The following is a 17,158-nucleotide window of genomic DNA, read 5'->3' on the forward strand; positions in this document are numbered from 1 at the left end:
CAATGATGAAATCCTCCGTGGTTATGAATTAAAATGGGCTGAGCTCTGTTGTTGTTCTATGCTCACAAGAATTCACGTGTAGTTCTTACTGAGTTTGCCTTTTTATTGGTTTTCATACCGCAGCTGACAGGAAAGAGGAAATTTGTTTTCTTGTCCAACATTCACCAAAACATTTCCTGCCTGCTCGGAATCTGCAACTTAGCCGTCCTCGGCAAAACAAAACTGATGATGCAAGAAGTGTTCAGAGAGGATAACACATCCAAATCTCTGCTGGAGGAGCTTTTTCCACTGCTGAAGTGCACTGAAGTGTTTAGGTTGGTTAAATGCAAAATACATCAGCATGTGTTAAATAAATCATAGGCCCATCAGACGAGTTTTCTGGAGCAGCATTCAGAGCAGGCAAGAGGGAGCCAGGAAGCTGTAACAAGCATCTGATGAGTCATTGCACGTTCCTTTTCAAAGGTGGAAGGTTAATGCCAGTTGGCCAGATGGAGGCTCGCTCTGCTGGCCTGTCATTCATTATTGCAGTAAGGAGACTCTACTCCAGGATAATGATTCTGATTGGAGTTTGCTGAGGTTGAATGGAATCCAAACCTAAGACACTGACTCATCGGTGTTGCCGCATGACATTTGTTTTCATCTTCAAAACTGAGTCCTAGTTATTGTGTTTGGAGAAAAGAATTTTAAGGGACTCATTTGATACAAAGAATAAACATTCGGGCTGCCAGAATGATGTGTCATTTCATTTATGCTCACTGTAGGTGGATAATTCAGCTCTCATTTGTAAACCTGATAATTGGCTGCTATCAGATGTAAACATCTACCACTGTCTAAGACATTGCATTTTTTCAATTTAATTCAATTTTATTTATAATGCCCAATATCACAAATCACAATTTGCCTCACAGGGCTTTACAGCATACGACATCCCTCTGTCCTTTGGACCCTCGCAGCGGATAAGGAAAAACTCCCCCAAAAAAATGTTATTGCAAAATTTTTTGCATGTTTCTTATACCCAATCTCATTACAGTCTCATTCCTAACAAAGTGATACCATTCTTACCTAAAAAATGGCATTGTTCTTTGTTGAAATGCTCAAAACAACCTACATTTACAAGTGACCTCATGTGGTTGTATGAATTATAGACCAATTTGTGGTGGAAGTCACAGTTACATCACAGCAGTTGCGCGTGCATCATGGTGGCAGAAAAACAGCTAACCAGAAAGAAACAGTTGAGATACCCATAATAAAAATGTCTTGTTGTGCCGTTGGATGTCAGAACAGGAATACAAAAAAAAGGTAACCTAAATTTTTATAGAAAACCATCACAAAGGATGACGTTTGAAGCTAAACAAAGACCTTTATGGCTACTAGAATTTGATGTAAACAAAAATTACATTACATATACATTGCATATTCACATATGCAATTCATAGAGCCCCACAGTTACAGCATGAAATATATAGGCCTATATTTACATACTCCTAGTGGCAGCAGTACTTACATTGTTCTAAAATGCATTAAACATTGAAAAGAAGTGAATACTAACTGAGCCATGAAGTGCAGTTTGGTTTCAGTACATAGTTGTTTGACTTGTTTATGTCTTATAGCTTCATTTTATGTCCTTGTTGCTGGCTCGGCAGCATGTGTGTGCGTAATAAACCAAAATCATTTGACAAATCTCAATATTTGGACGTGACCACCAAGTACAAAACTGTATGCATAGAGAGATGTGTTTGCCTTGAGTGATTATTTTGTACAGACACTGGGCATAGGAAGATGTCCGGCCACTGTAACTCTGGCCTTTTAGTTGGATCCTTGACCATAATCTATGTGTAGTAGAAAATAAAGTTTTGTCTCCAGTTAATTAAAATCTCAATATTCAGGCTATAATCACTGCTGAACACTCAGTAGGGAAGTGTGTGTTTGGCCTACATGAACTGAATTACTGACGTGGTGAAAGATAATTCATCGTCACAAGGAATTGTGAAAACTCATGTTTATCAAACATGAATTTGGCTTATTGTCCTTGGTTGATACTTGTGGAGACGTCCCCATATAATATAACTTCATGAGGAATTAACATTCGACAACTTTTTAACTACCTAGCAAATTAGCTAGCTGATACTGTCTGCTTATTAACTCCTTGATCATAATAGTATATAGTAATTTTTACCAAAAGAAAATGTGTCCTCTGTTTATGTTATTGAACAGATAGAGGCTCATAGAGATTTGTTTCTACCTCTCAGTGATCAGCCATACGTTGCGTGCTAGCTCCATTAGCTACATTGCTAATGCTAGCAAGCCTTTCATTTTCCTACCTGGATGCAAATGAACTGATCTAAACCAACCTGATCTCACAGAAATACGTGAAATGACCCAAATGACTGGGTTACACACGAATTCCCTGGTTCAACAACATCACGTCAATGTCGTTTTCCTCAATGGTATCTTTAACATTTCTGTATTCACACGTGTATATATTATAGTGCTTTTAATGTTTTATTTGGTGCTCACACCGACACCACTGCTGTCCCTTTCTGCAACCAGCTTGGCTCCGCCAACAAAATATGTAATCGCTGTTTACAAACACATAACGGGTATGGCTTTCACACAACTAACTGACAGAGTATCACAAGATTGTTAGTGTTCCTCATGGTGCACCAAAATCCATGTGCGTGACACAGAAGACTGAGACAGACAAACCTTTACATTATCTCGGCAAAGGTCTCACACACCTGCTTGTGTGACAACATTTGATATTTAGCAACTTTGGCTTCTTTTGTTAAATGAAAAAAAAATGTTTGTAATTCCAAAGTAAAGTATAGCTTTGAACATACTGAAAAAAACTTTTAAATGATATTGAGCCATACAGCCAGGGCTGGCTGTAGACTTTTGAGGGCCCTAAGCAGGAATTGGTTGAACTCTGACATTTTGATTGACACCTAACTTGAGCCAGTAGGAGCTTCCATACTGACAGTCTACACGTCAATAGGCAGAGAGGGCCTGTGTTGAAAGAAGTACATGTCCTACTGTCTAACATCTCAGAGCATATTAATGGCTAGATATTGGCCCGATGGCTTATGGGTCTTGTAGTCAATGGCACTTGGGAGAGTTTAACTTGTTCTTGACATCATAGGCTGGTATAATTGTCATAATCACACATCAGTACATGAATCTCTCTCTTTTCTACCTCTTTTGCAATTGAGAATTATGTAGCCTACATTTGTAAATCACATTAGGGAACGGAGTAATGCTGGTTACCTGTGAACAGAGCTTTAGTTTAGAAGAAAAAGAGCAAACTTTGTAGTAAGTGACTACAAATCTTTAAACTGTTTTGTCATAGGTATGAGGTCTTGATGAACAAACTCCACATTTCATCTCATATTAAAGCATCTCTTTACCATTTTTTTCATCCAACCAAATAAAGTGCACTAAAGGAACTGGACTTGGATGTAGCCATTACAGAACAGTTGTCTGCCTCTTCCTGCCCAGTAATAAGATGCATGGTTCAGTCAGTGTGCATGCAGATTACAGTCTGTTTATGCATGTGCAGCATTGGTCCACTGGGTGTCTGGGATTGGTGTCAACAGGTTGCCATTAGGCTCTGTAACATGTGGCAGAGGATTATTCCGCTGGTGCTGTCTCTGAGCTTTATTACAGCCATTACTGTCAGCAGACATGACAGGCGTTGTGGAGATGCTGTACATTGTAAACTATGGTGTGTCATATTGACCTCTAGTTTCCCGGCGCAGCTCAGGTGGCGCAGGATGGCGAACCCCGCGCAGAGCTAGTTTCGAGCAGCGCAACCCGAGGCGCGCTCAGTTTGGTAGTTTGGCAGACTGAGGTGCGCTGAGATGGGTGTGGCAGCGCAGCAGGGGGAGGTGTCCACAGATCCAGCTTGGCGCCGTGACAGTTTTGTGCCAAAAGGCTTCGCCGAAGGTGCGCTAAAAGCTCGCCATATGAAACCAGGTCTACTGTCAGCGCAGGGGGAGCGCAGCCGGTGTAAGCCGAAGTTTGGCTGACCGGCGGACAGTGTGCACACGTCACCAAAACCTCACAGGCAGGTTTCCAGAATATCAGGCACATTAACGATGCAATAAATAGCCACAAAAACCACTATTCAATGCAACTATCTGCAATCAGCACATAAATGTATCTCTATATCGACTGTCCGGTCACATCTGATGTCAGATCAAAGGGAATTGGCACCGTTTGGCACGTTTGGCATGGGTAATGGAAACCCAACCTGATTTGATTAACACAGCCTGCAAACTAATGAGTTCACATCCCTCTCAGCCAACCACAAACAGCCACAGCATCAGATAGGGAGTATATATTCAGCATCTGTCATCTTAGAAAAGTCAAAAGAAAAGAAACAGAGTGAGACTGCGAGAGAGAAAGAGAGAGCACGCGCGTGCACGAGAGAAACGCAACATAAATTTACAATTGTGGTGACCTCCTCCCAGGCTACCTTTGCATCATCAGCCCGTGGAGGTCTGCTCGCAGTTCTGTATATTCGGACACTGCGAGCTTGGACCTCTCGGACCAAAACATCAGTTTCCTCCTGGGAGGAGTTTGGCCGTCTGACGCTGCTGCTCTCTTCTGCCATGGTGAATTGAGTAAACTCTCATTATGTCTTCGCGCAGCGCATTTAAGGGAGAGGAGAGAGGCTCATTTGATTGGTGTGATGTGTGTAAAACCCACTCCACGCCTTCTCTCCTCCCTCTTTCCGACTTGCGCTGGTAGGAGGGATGGAGGTGGGATAGAGGAGTAGCTGCGTCAGGGCGCATGGTGTGCCAAACTTACAAAATCCGCCTGGCCACACCCAGTTGGCGAAGCGCAGGCGCCCCCGCCTAGTTTCACTGTTACAACCAGACTGCAGTTGTAAGTGAACGATTGCTCCTAAGCGTGACAATGAAGACACAACACAGGAGAATATTCCACATGTTGTTACAAGCTAGCTGTGGCTGGAGTGAATAATAGGCTCAAAGATGAGGCTTCTTGTTTGCATCTAAGATTAAATAATTTTATACTGTGATTGTGGGTCAGCTTACACATTTTAGATGTGTAATTCAGGTTTGCCTGCTGCATGCCTAATCTGCAAACAATAAGGCTGGAAAAAAAAAAACAGTGCTGTTATTGTCTTCCACTGTGTTGTGTGTTGATGCAGTACAAATCCATGTTACATGCTGAGTCTGTACACCTGCATCTGATAGACTGGTGCTAACTTTGGTTGATGCTGGAAAGTATTCACCGTGAGCTTTTCAAAGCACAGTAATCAAACACTGTGTGTGAGAGAGAGAGAGAGACAGAGGCAGAAAGAGACAGAGAGAGAGAGACAGAGAGAGAGGTGTGTGTGAAACAAATTCCGTCTGGCCTACAAAACAAAATGGCTGACAACAGAGAACTACAAGATGGCTCAACCAAAGATGGCTTCAGAGGCAAAGCCGATTTGTGTATGTTTGAAGTCCTTCAGGTTTGCAGTGTCATGCTGAGGAGGAGTTTATTCCATCTGTTCTTGAAGGCATGAACACTACTCAATGCAAGGTCTCCAATGACAGGAGGGGAAGGCTGTTCCATGTTGTTACAGCAGAGAGGAGAAAGCTCCTGTCACGGCATGTTTGTTAGCCCTGGGGAGGTATGGCTTGGTAGCAGTGGCGATTGCTCTAAGACTGCAAGGGAAGCTCAGCTTCCCCTAAAATGTCAAAGAATAGGTGGTCAAATATGTACTGTTGTGTTTACATTTCATTCACTAAATATGCGCTAGAACGCGTTCAACTTTTGTTCAGAATCAGCTACTTATCACAGGTCACTAACGCGACTTTCTTCTCATTCATTCCCGTAGCATCACAGTGCATTAAACAGTGTCGAAGCTCAGCGTCCAAAGACTTCAGTGGGGAAGCATAGAGTGGGTTGTTCCACTGCAGTGAAACTAGACAGTCATTGGATAAATGCTCGGTTTTGTCCCGCCCATCGGACGCTCAGCGTCTCTGGGGGTCTATGGGGCAGTGGGCTGGCCGCGGCTGGCCTGGACGCTGGGCTTCTGCATGATGATTGGATGATCTGTCTGAGGCTGAATCCCTTTTTGATTGACAGCGAAATGAGCGAATCAGCGATCTTGAAATATAAACCACCACCGGAGCATTTTTCAAGTTTCATTCCATTGTTCTGAGTTGATATGGAGACTTTTCCAATCCTCTTTGTGACTTTTTCTTTGTTAAAAAGGACTAGCAACAAATCTAGCATCTTCTTCTGGTGTTACTGGAGACTGTACTCATGTTTGGAGACTCTGACTTCTGTCGCTCTGCAGTTACTGTCCCCAACAAGCAGCGGGTGCTGCTGTGAGCCCCTTTACTGACCCAAAGCACTCACAGGCGGTCACACTAGCCTCGCGCAGCATCCCCAGAGGGTAGAATTTACGTATAAATAAACAGACACATTTTATGATGTAGGCCGAAAATGAGCTTCCCCTCCTTGAAAGACCAGCAGCCGCCACTGCTTGGTAGTAACCTCTGGGTGGCTAGACCTGGGACATGAGCTGAAGGTAGCAGTGCTTTCAGATCTACTGAACAGTTGGCAGTGTGCATTATGAAAAGAACAGTTGCTGTTGCAACTTCTGCCGTGGCTCAGCTTGATGATGGCTTAATCCTTTAGGGCATAGTCTACATCCACACCAGTGATCTTTAGTGTCTTCGTCTGGTTAATACCTTGCTACCTAACAGTGGTGTGTGAGGCATTCATTCAGAAAAGGCAGGAGTACTCACTCCTGATCTGGGTGTCACAGACGTTGGCTCAACCTGTAGGATCAAGCTTTTTGGCCAACTTCTGCAATGCTCCCAGATGCTGTCCAGTACATTTTCAGATGACAGACAGATTGCTGGTCTACTGGAGTATTCTGTCAGTGCAAAGTCCTGGAACTTCCATCTGCTCACTGATTTTAGTACTTCCAAAGAAGAAGTCAGATTTCTCTTTACTTGTTCTGTTTTCTCAGTGTTCAGCAGTAAAATATTACCCATGCTTCCATAGGGGTCTCTCTGACAACATCATCAAAAGTATGTACCATGTCAGAGGTGTAGGCGGTAGTAGAATCAAGTTTATGTTTTGTGTTGTACCAGTCGCAGTTAAGGTCTGCATTTGTAGCCAGAAGAATTAGAATGTGAAGTGAGTGGATGTACCGCAGGATGTACCTCTGGATACCAGTGTATGATCAGAACTGTTTTGATTTCATGACTTGCAAAGAAGTGCTTCTTTCCAGACATTTCTCTGTCATTTCGCAAACAGATGAGAATTTGATTTGATTCCTACTGCAGAGTGGAGTCACATCAATGATTGATCCCTTTTGAAGATGATGTACATATTTATGATATGATTGTGTAAGATGAGATTTGTTGTGAAATGAGGACATTTCATTCAAAGAGGGGGAGGAATGTAAGATGAGATTTATTTTGTTTTAGTGTTGGTCTGAATGTTGTTTTGTTTTGGGTATTAGTTGAATATTTCATGATTTAGCTAATGGCTCATTATTTGATAAAACATTATTTACATTTGTTGGAATGAGGAACTATATACATAAGCTGCTTTGTAGTGTTTCGTTTACATTGGGCGGAGTGATATGTGTCATGGAATAGTCAGTTGTCCTACTTTTCAAAACGGACATTAAAGTATCCACATGTTTTTTCCTCCGGAGAAGTTGTCCCTGTGCTGTTATTACCCACGCTACCCCATATACAGTATTATACATTTAATGCTAACTCAACACCAGCATTACAATTGTAATTTTTCAGACACAGTACTTCCCAACAAGACAGCAGGTTAAAACAAGGATGTTTAAGAGGGATTCTCCGTATATAAGGCAGTGGACCAACAGAAATGCAGAGGGTTTTGTTTTTTTTTAACTGTGAGGCATACCTCCCCATAGGGGTGTGGGAGACTTGCAAGTGGGGGCATGGAGAACAGACATTTGGACTAGACACTGTGGAAGGTGAAAGTGACAGGTGCATATGAGTGCTTCATAAACAAGCAGAAGTTATACTGTATACTGTATTTAGCCCTTTGATTGGTCCTGCCTACAAACACAGCCAGCAGTTGGTGCTTTAGCAGAGGCTGTGAGACACAGATCACGGAGGTATCATGGTACTTTATGCCAGCCCAGACCCCAGGAAACAATGTAGACCAACAAACAACAAAACTATTTGGTTTTTAGCAAGCATTTCTTAGTGGCTTTTAAGCCCCCAAACATGTTTTGTTTTTGTTTTTTGGCAACTTGTCGCTGTTTTCTCTCAAGACAATAATGTTTTATTAGAGAAGATTTACAAGAGTTTCTGTGGCCTGAGTGGATATTTGTGGTATCTAAATATCTGCCAACTGAAGAGCATGACAGGGCCTGCCCTGTTAACATAATCATCAGGTCCTCCCTGCTGTGTATCCCTTCCCTTCCCTGAGGTTACCTTTACACCTAAAAACAACACCTTGTTGTTTTTCATGGAAATAAGTTATCAGCATAATGCAATAAAACTGTAGCCATTCACAGTAAATGTATCATGCATATTTCAATATAATTTAAAAAAAAAAAAAAAAAAACCTGAATGCTGAAAAGGTGAAAAGGTGGCTTCTTTCGTCAGTATCTGACGCTGGAAGTCACTGATCAAGCACCGTTATTGACTTCGGAGTGAGACCGGGTTGAATATCTAGTGTTGGCAAAAAGTGTTTTTATCTGTGATGACACTTCTGATCCATTTTTAACTCAGTTAGTTTGTTTACCATATTACATGAATGCTGCTGTCGCACTGAATGTCTCGCTGAACCCATTACAACTTAAAAACTTTACATGACATTAAAAAACAAAGAATCATCAAATATATAGAACAGCCAAATCTGATTCAACTGACATAATTCTGAGGTGGGTACAGCCCTAGTTTCTGCCAACCATGAATACAATGCATTGTTACATAATTGGATCGGATCGGATCGGATCGGATCGGGTATCGGCACCGATCACGTTATTTTTACAAAATCAGAATCGTAATAAAAGATCAGAGGAATCAAAACAACAAAAATGGACAGGTTTTTCATCTATGTTGTTCATTGTTGCCTCCGCTTTCCACTGTTTTGTAACCGAGCACTGAATGTCTCGCTGAACCCATGAACCCATTACAACTTAAAAACTTTTCATGACATTAAAAAACAAAGAATCATCAAATATATAGAACAGCCAAATCTGATTCAACTGACATAATTCTGAGGTGGGTACAGCCCTAGTTTCTGCCAACCATGAATACAATGCATTGTTACATAATTGGATCGGATCGGATCGGATCGGGTATCGGCACCGATCACGTTATTTTTACAAAATCAGAATCGTAATAAAAGATCAGAGGAATCAAAACAACAAAAATGGACAGGTTTTTCATCTATGTTGTTCATTGTTGCCTCCGCTTTCCACTGTTTTGTAACCGAGCGTCCTGGGTACGCCTAACTGAGTGCAGCTAATGAGCAATAAACAGACAGGAGTCGAGACAACAGGTTCATCAGCCACCGCTTCTCTCTTTATTCCGAGCAGCACAGCCACACCTAATGGCGGAACCTTGCCTACCACAGCCCAACTCTGGAGAGACAATTTGTTTACAATTCAGAATTTGTTTACAAGCTTTTTGGATACTATTTAAATAAAAAACAAACCTTATGGGACAACTTGGATGCATTCCTTTTTCTTTCATTCTTAATGCTTTGTGAAGTATCGGATCGGACTCGGTATTGGATTGGTTTCAAAATAAAGGACTCTGTATCGGATTGGATGCAAAAAAAAAAGTGATTGGGACATCCCTACAATTTAATGCAACAATTGCCAATTCCTCCTGTTCATGACATCCATACATTAGTGTTCTTCCCAGACATAAATGAAACTGATCCTTACAGCTGTACTAAGGCTGTATATTCAAGGTCCTTCTGGGTAAGTTAGCACGCTGACACACAGATGAAGGATGTTAACACAGATGAATTAATAGATTAAGGCACACACTGTATCGGGTTGGGCCATGTCTACCAAATTGGCATTTAACAATGTACACAGTAACACATGCTAAGGCAAAGACATCATTGTTTGGGGGGTGACCACTTTGCCCATCTGGGAGCCTACAGTTCATCTGGTAGATAAATCAGAATTGTTACTTTTGAATCATGCAGTGAACGCCATTAGCACCACCGCAAACCTGCGGCCCCATGTAGGTGTGTGGCGGGCAGAGACTTTTAAATCACGATGATGGGCTCAGTGATTAATGACTGACAGCCATCAGCAGTGGACAATTGCATCAGTCATTGGCCCAACCCTGTAACTGTACATATTCTGTCATCCATGAAATAACCATGAGAGCCACTGTCAGGCAAATGCAGCAGACACATTTAGCTTCTCCTTATCTGAAAAGCAGCAGTCGTCACACCTTTCACACTCTGCTCATTGTTTCTTGGTAATGTTTAGCCTGTATCACACCAGCATGACTGGCATGTTTGAACACCACCCTGCTTGCCTGCTCAGATTTGTCATGTTTTGGAGGTTTAACAGTTTAGACAGCAAGAACATCCTAGACAGGAGAACAACAAGCTTACACAAGTTGTCTGCACAGTGGACTGTGGAGTAGAAGGGCCCTTCTGTCTGGAGATATCTAGAGGAAATACTGGTTCACAAGGTTAGCAGAGACCGCATCTGAAGAGGAAGTGTTCAAGGAGAGGAAAATGGATCTCTTGGGGCAGGAAGAGTCAACCACAGGTCGCTTAATCATAAAGTCGAAGGATATATTAAGACACAGCAACCATTTCAGTGGCCCCTACTTGGCCCTCAGCTTGGCCAAGCCTCAGAACAGATCAGATGGATTCCTCTTAAATCTATCTGCTCAGCATGTGTCGTCTTGAATGTCTATTATCACCTCTGTCTTACCCTAACTGGTATATGTTGGTATGCATGAGGTACACTTGGGCCTGTTTGTGTTGCTCATAAAGACAAATATTGACAGCTCTGCCACATAGGACTCACAATTAGTCTAATTACAAATGCTGCATGGGCCTACAGGATAGAATAAGATGGCAATATAGATCAGAAATGCAAATGGCGTAGCAGCAATTTGATGTGCCTGAGCACCATTTAGGGCGGCCATCACTAAACCTGGATTAATTCAATTCAATTTTATTTATAAAGCCCAATATCACAAATCACAATTTGCCTCACAGGGCTTTACAGCATACGACATCCCTCTGTCCTTAAGACCCTCACAGCGGATAAGGAAAAACTCCCCAAAAAAAACCCCTTTAACGGGGAAAAAAAAACGGTAGAAACATCAGGAAGAGCAACTGAGGAGGGATCCCTCTTCCAGGACGGACAGACGTGCAATAGATGTCATACAGAACAGATCAGCATAATAAATTAACAGTAATCCATATGACACAATGAGACAGAGAGAGAGAGAGAGAGAGAGAGAGAGAGAGAGAGAGAGAGAGATGCAGGTAATGACAGTAGCTTACAACAACATTAATGAAAGTAATAATATTATAGTTATAGTTCTGGCTACTGTGGTACAATATGTTGAAAGTATGTATTAATATCTGACAGTATACTTGTGTGACAATAGTCACATGTGTATAATAACAGTAGAAGTATGACTAATGACTAATGATGGCAGCAGCAGCAGGAGGCATCTGGCAGGACCACGGCAGCAGCACAACCACACACGTCACGCTGTCCAGGCACCGCTGCGGTATGAGTTAATCTGAGAGACAGTGGAGCACAAAGGCTCCGGAGAAGAAGCCGAGTTAGTGACATCCAGAATGGCCGAGTTAGCAAGATGCAGTAATAGGATGAGAGAGAGAGAGAGAGAGAGAGAGGGAGAGAGAGGGAGCCCGGTGTATTATAGGGGGTCCTCCAGCAGACTAGGCCTAAGTCAGCCTAACTAGGGGCTGGTACAGGGCAAGCCTGAGCCAGCCCTAACTATAAGCTTTATCAAAGAGGAAAGTCTTAAGTCTAGTCTTAAATGTGGAGACGGTGTCTGCCTCCCGGACCGTAACAGGAAGATGATTCCACAGGAGAGGAGCCTGATAGCTGAAGGCTCTGGCTCCTGATCTGCTTTTGGAGACTTTAGGGACCACGAGTAACCCTGCGTTCTCAGAGCGCAGTGTTCTGGTGGGATAATATGGCACTATGAGCTCTCTAAGATATGACGGAGCTTGACCATTTAGAGCTTTATAAGTTAACAGTAGGATTTTAAATTCAATTCTGGATTTTACAGGGAGCCAGTGCAGAGAAGCTAAAACAGGAGAAATATGATCTCGTTTCTTAGTTCCTGTTAGTACACGTGCTGCTGCATTCTGAATTAGCTGGAGAGTTTTTAAGGACTTACTAGAGCTACCTGATAATAGAGAGTTACAGTAATCCAGCCTTGAGGTAACAAAAGCGTGGGCCAATTTTTCTGCATCTTTTCGGGTCAGGATAGGCCTAATTTTGGCAATATTACGCAGATGAAAAAATGCAGTCCGTGAGGTTTGCTTTAAATGAGAATTAAAAGACAAATCTTGATCAAATATTACTCCGAGGTTTCTTACGGTAGTGCTAGAGGCCAGAGCAATGCCATCTAGAGAAACTATGTCATCAGATAAAGAGTCTCTGAGGTGTTTGGGGCCAAGAACAATAACTTCAGTTTTGTCTGAATTTAACATCAGGAAATTGGTGCTCATCCAATTTTTTATGTCTTTAAGGCAGTTATGGAGTTTAGTTAATTGATTACTTTCTTCTGGCTTCATCGATAAATACAACTGTGTATCATCCACATAACAATGGAAATTTATAGAGTGATTTCTAATGATGTTACCTAAAGGAAGCATATATAGAGTAAATAGGATTGGTCCGAGCACAGAACCTTGCGGAACTCCAAAACAAACTTTGGTACGTAAGGATGATTCATTATGAACGTCAACAAATTGAAAACGATCAGATAAATAAGATTTAAACCAGCTTAGTGCTGAACCTTTTAGGCCAATTAAGTGATCCAGTCTCTGCAGTAGAATTTGATGGTCAATTGTGTCAAACGCTGCACTAAGATCTAATAAAACAAGAACAGAGACGAGTCCTTTGTCTGAAGCAATCAGAAGGTCATTTGTAATTTTAACTAGTGCTGTCTCAGTGCTATGATGCACTCTAAATCCTGACTGAAATTCCTCAAATAAATTATTATCCTGGAGAAAATCACACAGCTGGTCTGCGATTACTTTCTCAAGGATCTTTGACATAAAGGGAAGATTAGATATTGGTCTATAGTTGGCTAACACCTCTGGATCCAGGGTGGGCTTTTTTAGGAGAGGTTTAATTACAGCTACCTTAAAAGACTGTGGTACATAGCCTGTTAATAGGGATATATTGACCATATCTAATATATGAGTGTTAACTAAAGGAAAGACCTCCTTAAGTAGCCTAGTTGGGATGGGGTCTAAGAGACACGCTGATGATTTAGATGAAGAAATCACTGCTGTCAATTCTTGAAGAGAAATTGGGGAGAAGCAATCTAAATATATATTAGATTCTACAGCTGTGTTTGAGGTTAGATAGGTAGGCCTACCATCTGAGGGCAGGAGGTCATGAATTTTGCCTCTAATAGTTAGAATTTTGTCATTAAAAAAGCTCATAAAATCATTACTGCTAAGGGCTAAAGGAATACAAGGCTCAATAGAGATTTGACTCTCAGTCAGCCTGGCTACAGTGCTGAAAAGAAACCTGGGGTTGTTCTTGTTTTCTTCTATTAATGCTGAGTAATAGTTTGCTCTGGCATTGCGGAGGCCCCTCTTATAAGTTTTGAGACTGTCTGTCCAGATTAAACGAGATTCTTCCAGTTTGGTTAATCGCCAATTCCTTTCAAATTTTCGCGATATTTGTTTTAACCTACGGGTTTGAGAGTTATACCAAGGAGCAAACTTTCTTTGCTTTGTTAACTTATTTTTAAGAGGAGCTACAGAGTCAAGCGTTGTTCGCAGCGAGCCTACGGCGCTATCAACAAAATGATCAATTTGGGAGAGGTTAAAGTCGGCACGGGAAACCTCTGTTACTGAAGGTATTGGTATTGAATTTAACGACGAAGTAATCTTTTCCTTAAATTTTGCGACAGCACTATCTGATAAACATCTAGTATAGTAACTGTTGCTGAGTGGCGTGTAATCGAGTAAAAAGAAATCAAAAGTAATCAGATAATGATCTGATAGCAAGGGATTCTGTGGAAAGACTTTTAGGTTATCAATTTCAATTCCATACGTCAGAACTAGATCGAGGGTATGGTTAAAACAGTGAGTGGGTTCATGTACACCCTGACTGAAGCCAATGGAGTCTATTAATGAGATAAACGCGGTAGCCAGGGAGTCATTATCAACATCGACATGAATGTTAAAATCGCCTACAATAACAACCTTATCTGATTTAAGAACTAAACTGGATAAAAACTCTGAGAATTCAGATACAAATTCAGAATACGGGCCAGGAGCACGGTACACTATAACAAATAAAAGTGGCTGCGAGGTTTTCCAGGTCGGATGTAAAAGACTAAGAACGAGGCTTTCAAATGAATTATAATCTAGTTTAGGTTTAGGGCTGATTAACAGACTAGAGTTAAAAATGGCTGCAACTTCCCCTCCTCGGCCGCTGCCTCGAGGAATGTGGGTATTATTATGACTGGGAGGAGTGGACTCATTTAGACTAACATATTCATCTTGACACAGCCAGGTTTCAGTGAGACTGAGTAAATCAATATGATTATCTGATATTAATTCGTATACTAACACTGCTTTAGACGATAGAGACCTGATATTTAACATTTAATTCTCCTGTTTTGTCTTTCTGTCACAGAAGAGGTTTTAATTTTTATGAGGTTGTTATGCACAACTCCTCTTTGTTTAATTTTAGATTTAAATAATTTAGGTGGTCGGGGGACAGACACCGTTTGTATAAAACTATGAAAACTATGGCTGGGTAACTGAACTAGAAGCTCAGAGAGGCGTTTAGGACTGCAACTCTCTGTCCTGGTCTCAACTCTGGGTTGTCAGGGATTTAAATTACTAATAAAATTTGCCAGGTTCCTAGAAATGAGAGCAGCTCCATCCAAAGTGGGGTGAATGCCGTCTCTCCTAATAAGACCAGGTTTTCCCCAGAAAGTTTGCCGATTATTAACAAAACCCACATCGTTTGCTGGACACCACCTGGACAGCCAGCGGTTAAATGATGACATGCGGCTAAACATGTCATCACTGGTCAGATTTGGGAGGGGTCCAGAGAAAACTACGGAGTCCAACATCGTTTTTGCATATTCACACACCGAGGCAATATTAATTTTAGTGACCTCCGATTGGCGTAACCGGGTGTCATTGCCGCCGACGTGAATAACTTACTGAATCTACGTTTAGCTTTAGCCAGCAGTTTTAAATTTGATTCAATGTCGCCCGCTCTGGCCCCAGGGATACATTTGACTATGGCCGCTGGTGTTGCTAACTTCACGTTCCTCAGAATAGAGCTGCCAATAACCAGAGTTTTATCCTCAGCGGGTGTGTCGCTGAGTGGGGAAAAGCGGTTGGAAACGTGAACAGACTGGTGGTGAGCCGTGGGCTTCTGCTTGGAGCTGTGCTTCTGGCGAACCGTAACCCAACCTCCCGGCTGAAGGGGAGTTACCGGAGGACAATTAGCTGAGGCTAAGGCTATGCTATGTGGCTCCGCACCGGCTACAGGGGGCTGGCTAACTACCGCAGCTACTGAATGGTTTTCCATGGTGCGGAGCCGCGCTTCTAATTCACTAAGCCTCGCCTCCAACGCAGCAAATAAGCTACACTTATTACAATTACCACTGTCGCTAAAGGAGGCAGAGGCATAACTGAACATTTGGCACACCGGGCAAGAAAGAGCAGGAGAAGGAGAAGCCATGGCTAAGCTAAAGTAGCTAACAAGGCTAAGAGCGTGCAAACAACAGCTAAGAGATTAGCGAGAAAGTCGTAGAAAGAAGGAGAGCTATAAGTGCTTAAACAGAACCAGTGTGGGTTATGACTTGAAGTAGACGTTAAAGCAGCGTTAAAGCAACTGAGGTGAGAAAGCAGGCTAGCAGAATTCACCAGAGCAGTACAGAGACGCTGTCACAGAAACACCGGAAATGACACAACTCGCTTACCGCAATACGTCAGCACGTCAATCCGCCATTAGCATATTTATGTGAAACAAATTGTGTAGATTGACTTTAACATATGGTAGAGAACGTTTTTAGAGTACTGGGGATTATACTCAATAGAGACAATTAATGTGAGTCATATGATCGGGCTACAGCATTAGTTTTATGTATCTCTAGATTGTGTAATGGCTTCAGAGCTCTTTGCTGATAATTCTTCAGGGCAGAAGCTAGAGAGATAATCCACTGTATAGTAAGAGTGAGAATTTTTCATTCTGAAATTCACTTTTTACCATCTGGGGGACAGCATGACAAGATAGAACCACACATTTTACACCCTAATAACCAGAGGTGGGACCAAGTGATTGTTTCACACTTCACAAGTAAGTCTCAAGTCTTTACTCATAAGTCCCAAGTCAAAACTGAAAAGTCCCAAGTCCTAAACTTTGATTTTCAAGTCCTAAACAAGTCACATAAGGGCCACACCGGACGCGGGAGCGATGTGAATAGCCTCGAAGCGCCTCGAAGCGAAGCCAGTTTCCTTTCAGTGCCCATGTTAACCGATTGTGTAATCCACAATGCACCGCACAGCTCCGCGGCCAGTGCTGCAGTGATTGTTTCGGCGTCTGGTCTATTTTCTGCGCGAGCCACGAGCGAATTTGTCAAGCCGGGCAGGAATACAGGCTATACATATTAGTCAGTGGTATCTAAACAGAGCGTGAGTGAGATGAACACACACACACACACACACACACACTCACACCCACTAACACACACACACACACACACACAAACACACACAGGAAAGTGTGGGGGTTGGGGCACACACACGCAAACAGAGAGAGATACCCATGATGGAAAAACAGCCCCAAATGTGACGGAGACAACAGCTGGGAGCAGAAGCGCTTGTCGACCGGCGTGGACAAATGCACGTCTGATGTGAACGGGCTCGCGCAAGAATTTCGCTGCACTGCGCTTCGCAGCAC

The 17,158-nt window shown here is 42.3% G+C and overlaps 1 protein-coding gene across 4 annotated transcripts in view; it reads left to right on the top strand.

The window, feature by feature from the left end:
• iqsec1b (IQ motif and Sec7 domain ArfGEF 1b) overlaps positions 1-17,158 on the top strand; it is a 258,339-nt gene that overhangs the window by 105,095 nt on the left and 136,086 nt on the right. The gene's annotated exons all lie outside the window — the stretch shown is intronic.

This window comes from Epinephelus lanceolatus, chromosome 1 (assembly GCF_041903045.1).
Source record: "Epinephelus lanceolatus isolate andai-2023 chromosome 1, ASM4190304v1, whole genome shotgun sequence".
Lineage (NCBI taxonomy): Eukaryota > Metazoa > Chordata > Actinopteri > Perciformes > Serranidae > Epinephelus > Epinephelus lanceolatus.